Source organism: Octodon degus, unplaced genomic scaffold, assembly GCF_000260255.1.
Source record: "Octodon degus isolate 3935 unplaced genomic scaffold, OctDeg1.0 scaffold00214, whole genome shotgun sequence".
Classification (NCBI taxonomy): domain Eukaryota; kingdom Metazoa; phylum Chordata; class Mammalia; order Rodentia; family Octodontidae; genus Octodon; species Octodon degus.
The window spans coordinates 1,064,008-1,073,185 of NW_004524790.1; positions in this window are offsets into that span (position 1 = coordinate 1,064,008).

A 9,178-nucleotide genomic window follows, 5' to 3' on the forward strand; every position below is an offset into this window, starting at 1 on the left:
GAGGCATACAGAATTCCAATTACCCATGATCTAAAATCTATAGCCAGGGGCCAGGGAGATGGCTCAGTGGCAAGCGCAAGGGCCTGAGTTCAATCCCCGGTTCTGAAAAAAAAAAAAAAAAAAAAAAATCTATAGCCAGGAGTTCGATCAGTAGCGGGAGTGGAGAGTGGACCCCAGAGAGCCCTGAGCAGCCCCGCAGCCACCGCCGGCCTAGTTACCGTCACACCCCGGGAGGAGCCGCAGGGCTGCAGCCGCCCCAGTCACCATCTCACCATCACGGCGACCGTGAGCAGCACAGCGAGGCCGGGACCCAGCCCCCCCCCCCCAGCGCTGCGGACACCGAGCCCAGCACCGCGGGCAGCAGCGCAGGGAGCGGCGGCCCGGGCGGCCTCACATCGGTGGCGCCTGCCCGCGGGGACAAGGTCATCACAACGAAGGTTTTGGGCACAGTAAAATGGTTTAATGTAAGAAACGGATATGGCTTCATCAACAGGCATGACACCAAGGAAGATGTATTTGCACACCAGCGCGCCATAAAGAAGAATAACTCCAGGAAGGACCTTCGCAGTGTAGGAGGTGGAGAGACTGCGGAGTCTGATGTTGGAGGAGAAAAAGGTGCGGAGGCAGCGAATGTCACAGGCCCCGGTGGAGCTCCAGCTGCAGGCCGTAAACACGCAGCAGACCGTAACCATCATAGACGCTGTCCACGTCGTGGTAGGCGTCCTCCACGCAATTACCAGCAGAATTACCAGAACAGCGAGAGTGGGGAAAAGAATGAGGGATCGGAGAGATTTCCCGAAGGCCAGGCCCAGCCACGCCGGCCCTACCGAGGGAGAAGGTGCCCACCTCACTACACTCGGAGACCCTGTGGATGTCGGCCTCAGTACTCCAACCCTCCTGTGCAAGGCGAAGTGATGGAGGGTGCTGACAGCCAGGTGCAGGAGAGTAAGGTAGACAAGTGAGACAGAATATGTATCGAGGCTATAGACCACGATTCCGCAGGGCCCTCCTCGCCAAAGACAGCCTAGACAGGATGGCAATGAAGAAGATAAGGAAAATCAAGGCGATGAGACCCAAGGTCAGCAGCCACCTCAACGTCGGTACCGTGGCAACTTCAATTACCCACGCAGATGCCTAGAAAACCCTAAACCACAAGATGGCAAAGAGACAAAGCAGCCCATCCACCAGCTGAGACTTCATCGCTCCCGAGGCTGAGCAGGGTGAGACTGAGTAAACGCCGGCTTAACATCTCTACCATCATCCGGTTTAGTCATCCAGCAAGAAAGAAACGAATAGGAAATTCCAGCAGTAAGAAATGAACAAAAGATTGGAACAGAAGACCTTAAGTGCTTGCTTTTGCCCATTGACCAGATAACTAGAACTATCTGCATTATCTATGCAGCGTGGGGTTTTTATCATTTTTACCTAAAGACGTCTCTTTTTGGGAATGACAAACATGTTTTTTTTTAAAAGCCTGGTTTTTCTCAATACACCTTTAAAGGTTTTTTAAATTGTTTCATATCTGGTCAAGTTGAGATTTTTAAGAACTTCATTTCTAATTTGTAATAAAAGTTTACAACTTGATTTTTTCAAAAAAGTCAACAAACTGCAAGAACCTGTCTTTATTTTTCCTAAAAAAAAAAAAAAAAAATCTAGGGGCTGGTGAGATGGCTCAGTGGTCTAAAGCACCTACTTGGAACAAGCTTGACAAAGCACTGGGACCTCGTGGTTCCATCCCCCAGCACCGCATGCCAGCCAGCCCCGCCCCCAGCTGGCCACACACACACACACACACACACACACACACACACACTAAATAAATGTTAAAAAAAAAAAAAATCTATAGCCAGGCATATCACCATCAAGATTCCAGAAATTCAACACAAGAATAGAATCTTAAAAGCCATTAGGGAAAAGAAACAAACCGCCTATAAAGGGAAGCCCATCAGTATCACAGATAGCTTCTCAGAATAAACCCTCAAGTCAACAAGAGCTTGGCATGAAATATTTCAAATTCTAAAGGGAAACAACCTTCAACCTGGTTAGATGCATCATGCAAACTATCTTTCAAAATAGATGGACAAATAAGATATTTCTGTGACAAAGAATATCTAAGGAAATTCATGACTCCAAAACCAGCACTCCAAAATGCTTGGAAGGTCATTCTAGAAAGAGATAACAAGAACTAGAGCCCCATGAACCCCAACAGAATGAATTCACTGGGCAAAGAAAACTATTCCACAGAGGGGTAAGGGAGCCAACAACAGGAAAATAGCGTGGCAAGGATAAGCCAACATGTGTCAGTGATAGCCACCAATGTTAATGGTCTCAACTCACCAATCAAAAGACCCAGACTGCAGAATGGGTGAAGAGGCAAGATGCAACAACATGATGCATCAAAGGGGCTGGGGAGATGGCTCAGTGGAATAAGTGCTTCCCTGGTAAGCATAAGGGCCTGGGTTCAATCCCAGGTTCCACCAAAAAAAAAAAAAAAAAAAAGGAAAAAAGAAAGAAACATGATGCATCAAGGAAACACATTTAATGTAAAAAATCATAGCAGGGACCGGGGAGGTAGCTCAGTGGAATAAGCGCTTCCCTGGCAAGTCCAGGGTCCTGAGTTCAATCCCCAGTCGTGCAAAAATAAATAAACAAGGAAATAAAATTATAGACTGAAAGTCAAAGGATGGAAAACAATGCCTCTTGCGGCAGGGGGGATTAAGATATATTATGTACAGGTGCAAATTCCCTATGATGACTGTGATCATTATGTATGGCAAAGATGTACTAATAAAAATGAAAATAAAAAAAGAAAGAAAGAAAACAATGCCTCATGTTGATGGAAACCCAGAAAGAAAAGAAAAGGAAAGGAAAAAAAAAAAAATAGCCAGGGCAGCTATTCTATTGGCTGTGGGGGAAAAGGAACCTTTCTCCACTGTTGGTGGGAGTGCAGATTTCTGCAACCACTGTGTGAATCAGAGTAAAGATTCCTCAGAAAAGTAGGTTTGGTGGCCTCATTTGACCCAGCTTTTCCTCTTCTGGATGCCTTCCCAGAAGAATTAAAAACATCACACCATGATATATGTGCACCCATGTTGACAGAAGCACAACTTGTAATAGCTAGATCTTGGAAGCAGCCCAAATGCCCATCAACTAAAGAGTAGATGAAAAAGCTATGGTCAGGCTGCCAAGATAGCTCAGCAGCCTAAGCTCCTGTTTAGGCAATGCAGGGACCAGGGTTTGATCCCCAGCATCATATGCTGTGCCAGCCCTGCTCCTGGCCTCACTGAGCTGCCCACCGAGACCGAGCACCACATGCCAGCCAGCCCCGCCCCCTGGTGGGCTGAGCTGGCCACACACACACACACACACACACACATAAATAAATAAATAAAATTTTAAAAAAAGTAAATCAGATACACGTGTATAAACATCGTACTGTCTCCCTAATGTGAGAAGCTGAAAGAGTAAATAAGATCCAAAATGTATAATAAATATTGTAAAGTGGGAAGTAACTTCAAAAGGAAAGAGAAACTGGGATGGGAGAATGGAACAAAGAAAGAAGGGGAAAGAAAAAATATATGTATATATTATATATACGATAGTTAACAGGGCCGGTGAGATAGCTCAGTCGCCTAAAGTGCTTGCTTAGGCAAGCTTAGGCAAAGTGCAGGGACTGCGGTTCAACTCCCGGCACCACATGCCGTGCCAGCCCTGCCCCCAGCGTGGGCTATGCCGCGCGCGTGCGCGCGCGCGCGCGCACACACACACACACACACACAGAGGATAGTTAATATAGTCATACACTAATTCTCTTAGTTCATTAGAAAGAAAGGTTTGTGCTAATATTGTTTGGACAATTGAATGCTGATATCTTGTAATCTGAGGAAATAATTTAAAGATAACAATATGTGATGTATTAGCCGCTGTTACTCTCCTGTCATTTTGTCTTGTTTTTCTTTTTCTCCTTTCTTTCTTTCTTTCTTTCTTTCTTTCTTTCTTTCTTTCTTTCTTTCTTTCTTTCTTTCTTTCTTTCTTCTTTCTCCTTCTCCCTCTCCTTCTCCTTCTCTTCCTCCTTCTCCTCCTCCTTCTCCTTCTCCTTCTCCTTCTCCTTCTTCTTCTTTTAATGCGTATGTACCAGAAATTGAACTCACAACCTCACACTTGCCAGACAGGCACTGTGCCACTGAACTATATTCCTGGCCCTTATCATTTTGTTTTGAAATTTTATTTGTTTTCTTTTTAAAATAAAAACAGAAATATATTGTCATCATTCTGGGCTATGGAGTTCACACTCAAAGTATTGGCAGGCTCAGACTTCTCTGAAGAACCCCAAGAAGAATCCTTTGCTGATGCTGGTGACAATGTCATTTTGTCCTGTTATTGGTGAACTTGCCTCGATCCTTCTGTTTTGGCCTCCAAGTGCTGCAATGACAGGTGTGCATCTCACATCTATAACTCAAAAACAAATTCTTTAGCTGTGGTTAAGATGTAATTTTAAACCAGGCATATTGGTACACACCTGTCATCTCAGCCCTTGAGAGGCTGGGGCAGGAGGATTGCTGTCAGTTTGAGACCATCATGGGCTACACAGTGAGTTCAAGGCCAGCCTGAACTACATAGAGAGACCTTGTCTCAAAATTAAATCACAGAGGACTGCGAAGATAGCTCAGTGGTCTAAATGCCTGCCGGCAAGCACAATAACCCAGGTTTAATCCCCAGTACTGCATGCTGTGTTGGCCCTAGGACCCTGGTGCACCAAGCCAGCCACCAAGACCAGGTGTGGTGTCTCACACCTGTAATCCCAGTGCTGGGGAGGCTGAGACAGGAGGACCACTATGAGTCTGAGCTGCATAGTGAGACCCCTGTAACCAAATAAATTATATCTTGGGGTTTTATAGAAGAGGACAACAGGGGCTGGAGAGATGGCTTAGTGGTCTAAATCACCTACTTGAAACAAGCTTGGCAAAGCACAGGGACCGCGGTTCAATTCTCCAGCACCACATGCCAGCCAGCCCCGCCCCCTGGTGGGCTGAGCTGGCCACACACACACACACACACACACACACACACACACACACAATAAATAAATGTAATAAATAAAAATAAATAAATATTTAAAAAAAAAAGAGGACAACAGAGGCAAGACCAGGGATTTGTGTCTCCCAGCAGCCAGGCTATCCTGGGTGGTTCCTTCCTGGGGCTGCGGCTCCTGTGGGGCGGGCGTGTCCCAGGTGGTGGTGGGGGTTGTCTAAGCTTTCTCAGAGCGTGGATGGCTGAAGGGTTAGGACAGTGACCCAGGGCTGTGGGCATCTCTGCAGGGGACAGTGTAAACTCACCCAGAGAGGATGCTGTGCCTTGCTAGTTGGGTGTGCCCACACACCTTAGAAAGCTTTTGTTCTTCCCTCAGTCCCTGAATCTTGAAGGGGGCTGAGGAAGGCCAGATAAATTCAGAGCAAACTCACTTTGTGACACAGGCATTTGCTGGGTGACTAACATGTCTATCGCAGAGCTGAGCAGGGCTGACACAAGGTAATACATCACACACACACACACGCCACTCACACACATGCACACATGCATGCATGCACACAGGCACGCATGCACAAGTGCAGGCAGGGCTGGGAGTGGTGGTGGCAGGCTGAGGCAGGAAGATTACTGTGGGCTCAAGGCCAGCCTGGGCTACATAGTGGCGTCAGACCAGCCTAGCTGTATAGTGACACAACCTGCATCTCTATAAAACAATAACAACTCCCCCAAAACAAACCCCACAGGCAGAGGACAAGTTTCACGCTGTTTGATTTTTTTTTTTTTTTTTTTTTTTTTTTTTTTTTTTTTCAGAACTGGGGATTGAACTCAGGCCCTTTTGCTTGCCAGGGAAGTGCTTATTCTACTGAGCCATCTCCCCGGCTCCTGATTTTTTTTTTTTTTTCAATACTGCAAATTGAACCCAAGGCCTTCCTTTTCACTTTGAGGCAGGGTCCCACTAAGTTGCCAAGACTGGACTCAAGCCTGAGACCCTCCTGCCTCAGCCTCCCACAGTGCTGGGCTTCTCTGTGTGCAGCCCCATGTCCCGTTTGGACCCTCTACTTAAGTACTTGTTGGGCATCTATAGGCCCAGTTTCTACAGTTTGTCACCCAAGGGTTCTTGTGCTCCAAACTTGTTCCTTGGGTGATAGTGGGCATAGTGGGGGCAACTTACAAGGTGGAACCCGGCAAGAGGGCACCCTGGGTGCTGCCTTTGGAGGGTACTGCAGGAGTTTTCATGAGACCATGATTAGTTCTTCTAGAGCACATGGTTAAAAGCCCTTCCCACCATGCACGGTGGTATGCGCTGGTCATCCCAGCACCAAGGAGGCTGAGGCAAGAGGATCTCCTCAAGTGTGAGGCCAGCCTGGGCCACGCAGACAATCTGGCTAGCTTGAACTACATATTGAGAATCTGTCTCAAAAGCAAAAATGATATGGATCTGTCGGACCCTCGGTGTGCCCTGGGAAGGGATGGTGGTGAGAAGGAGGAAAAGATAAACCAGAGCCAACAGCTGGGTCAGGTGGAGCTCCTGTCTTTCCTGAGTGGAGGAGAGGGACTGCCCAAGGACCGGAGAGTGTTTATTTGTACCCCTGAGAGGTGGATGTTAACTTCTGCGACAGCTTGTTGACGTGCTGGGCGGAGCTCCCGTTCTCAGGCTTTGTCCTGCACTTGTGATTGATTTCCAACCTCAGCTACTGCCCACGAGAAGAAAAAGGAGAGTTTCTCTTTGGTCAAAGTAGCTACCCAGGTGGATGGCGTGCAGGTGGCCAGAAGAGGGACTGTGTCTCGGTCCGGGTGAGGACCTGAGTTTTAGAGTTCAGGCTGGCCTTGAGCTCACTTTGCAGCCCAGGCAGTTCTCAAACTGGAGCCCATCCTCCCGCCTCAGCCTCCCGAGCGCTAGGATTACAGTTGCCCCACCAAGCCGAGCTATGAGGCTGGGGTTTATTGTAATGGGATTTACAAAATAAAATTGTGCGAGCTAAAGACTTTTCTTCTCAAGATAAGCGAGGTTTCCGAGGCTCCTCCAGCCATAGCCAGTGATCTCTCCCAGCCCAAAAGAAAGGTCAGAATGTGCAGGTGCTGGGTCCCCCGGGAGCCGGAGCCCAGTTTCCTTTCCACCAGAAAGCAGAGGAAGACGCTGGGGTGGCGGCGACCTGTGGCGCTGTCTGTCCCTTCTGTCCTCACTATAAAGCCCCTTGCACCTGCACATGGTGAGGTGGGAAGTGAGGCGCGTGGGCCCCTCCTGGGGCCAGCAGGGCATCAGCCCTTTCTTCCTTAAACCCAAATGTGGCCTCCTCTGATTGGGTGGGCAGCAGGAGGCTGCCAGTATTCAGTTTGCACCTCTGCCTAGGAGCCTGGGTGACTGGGCAGCCAAAAGGGACCTAAGTCCTCCTGAGAGCCTTACATCTAGGCAGTCCCTTGGGAAGAGGGGCTGAGTGCTCATGGCTAGGACACCAGGGACATCCCAGAAGCTGCAGTGGACATCCCTGCTGCTGGCAACCGGTGAACATTGTTGTTGTTGAAGAGAAGCTAGCTGCTTGAGCTGCTGCTACTCCTCCTTTTTTTTTTTTTTTTTTTTTGGCAGAACCAGGGATTGAACTCAGGCCCTTGCACTTGCCAGGGAAGCACTTATTCTTCTGAGCCCTCTCCCCGGCCCCTACTCCTCCTTTTGGGCTCTTGCTCTTCGCAGCTGCCACCTTGAAAGGTTGTTCTCTGCTCTGAGCCGCTCTGCTTTGGAGCCAGCCGAGTATGGACTGAAAGCTCCAGTAACTGAGAGCGAAATCAGTCTTTCTTTCCTCATTTTGAGTGTCTATTATTTGTCCTCGCAATGAGAGAAAAGTAACGAAGACAATTTTAATCAGAGGGGGCCCTTTTTTCTGGGACCAGTGAGCCGGAGCTCATCAGACGGCCTTTTGGGAAACCCAGGGTGGTGCTTGCCATGGAGGGGGGAAGGCAGGCTGTGCGGGACATCAAGGGTGGCTTCCCAGGGGAGGTGCTAAGGGACAGGTGTGCAAGGGGAAGCACGTGATTTAAAGCAGAAGCCAGGACCGGCCCGCCCAGGGGCAGGATGTGGGCCCAGACTTCTTGGAGCCACAGTCAGCCCTGATCAGGTTTTTATTGGGTGTGGGTCACATTCTGATTTGCAATTTGATGAGTAAACACACAGTTTCACGTTGAGAACAAGAGCTATGGAACCTGCTTTGCAAGAGGGTGTCTGGGGGCTGCTGGGACAGGGAGAAGGGACAAGTGGTGGTGTCATGGACAGGTGGGCCAGGCGTGGTGGCCACCTCAGTGGGAAAGAGGGCATGGGGTCCAACAGGTGACAGGAAGATGCTGCATTGGATGCCCTGATCTACGTAGGCCATGGGAAGAGGTACGTCCCAGAAGCAGTGTGACGTGGAGCATGGTGGCCCACACCTGTAATCCCAGCACTCTGGGAGGCTGGGGCAGGAGGATCACAAGTTCAAGGCCAGTGTGAGCAATTTAGTGAATTGCCCAAAACTAAAAAAAAAAGTAAAAAGATTTGGGATGTAACTCAATATCCCCTGGGTTCAATCCCCAGTTCTACAGCAGAAAAATAGAACCTTGAGCTAGTCTTCCAAGCTAGCCTGGTGCCACTCTGTGTGTGTGTGTGTTTGTGTTTGTGTGTGTGTGTGTGTGTGTGCTGAAAACATAAAAACAAAACAAAACAAAAAAAAAAAAAAAAAAAAAAAAAAAAAAAAAAAAAAAAAAAAAAAAAAAACAGCTCCAAGATCTGAGAAGGGGTAGAGGGAAGGGCTTGATGAGCCAGGGTCCCCTGGGAGCAGAGGCACTGACACAGAACCTCAGAAGGACAAGAATGTTCCAGGGGCAGCCAGGCAACAAAGCAAAACGTACAGCTGGTGCAGGGACCTGGGAAGTTTGAAGCAGTGTGTTCTGGGCTGGAGGTTAATGGCGTGAGAAGCTGTGAAAAGAAGGATGAAGTGAAAAGACAACCAGGGTTGTGTCCAAAAAAGTCAAAGGGGTGGAGACAGGTTTCCATAAAGTCTTGGGCCTAATCCTGGGGTGCCACAGAAGCACCTAATCCTGGGGTGCCACAGAAGCACCTAATCCTGGGGGAGCCACAGAAGCACTTAATCCTGGGGCACCACAGAAGCACCTAATCCTGGGG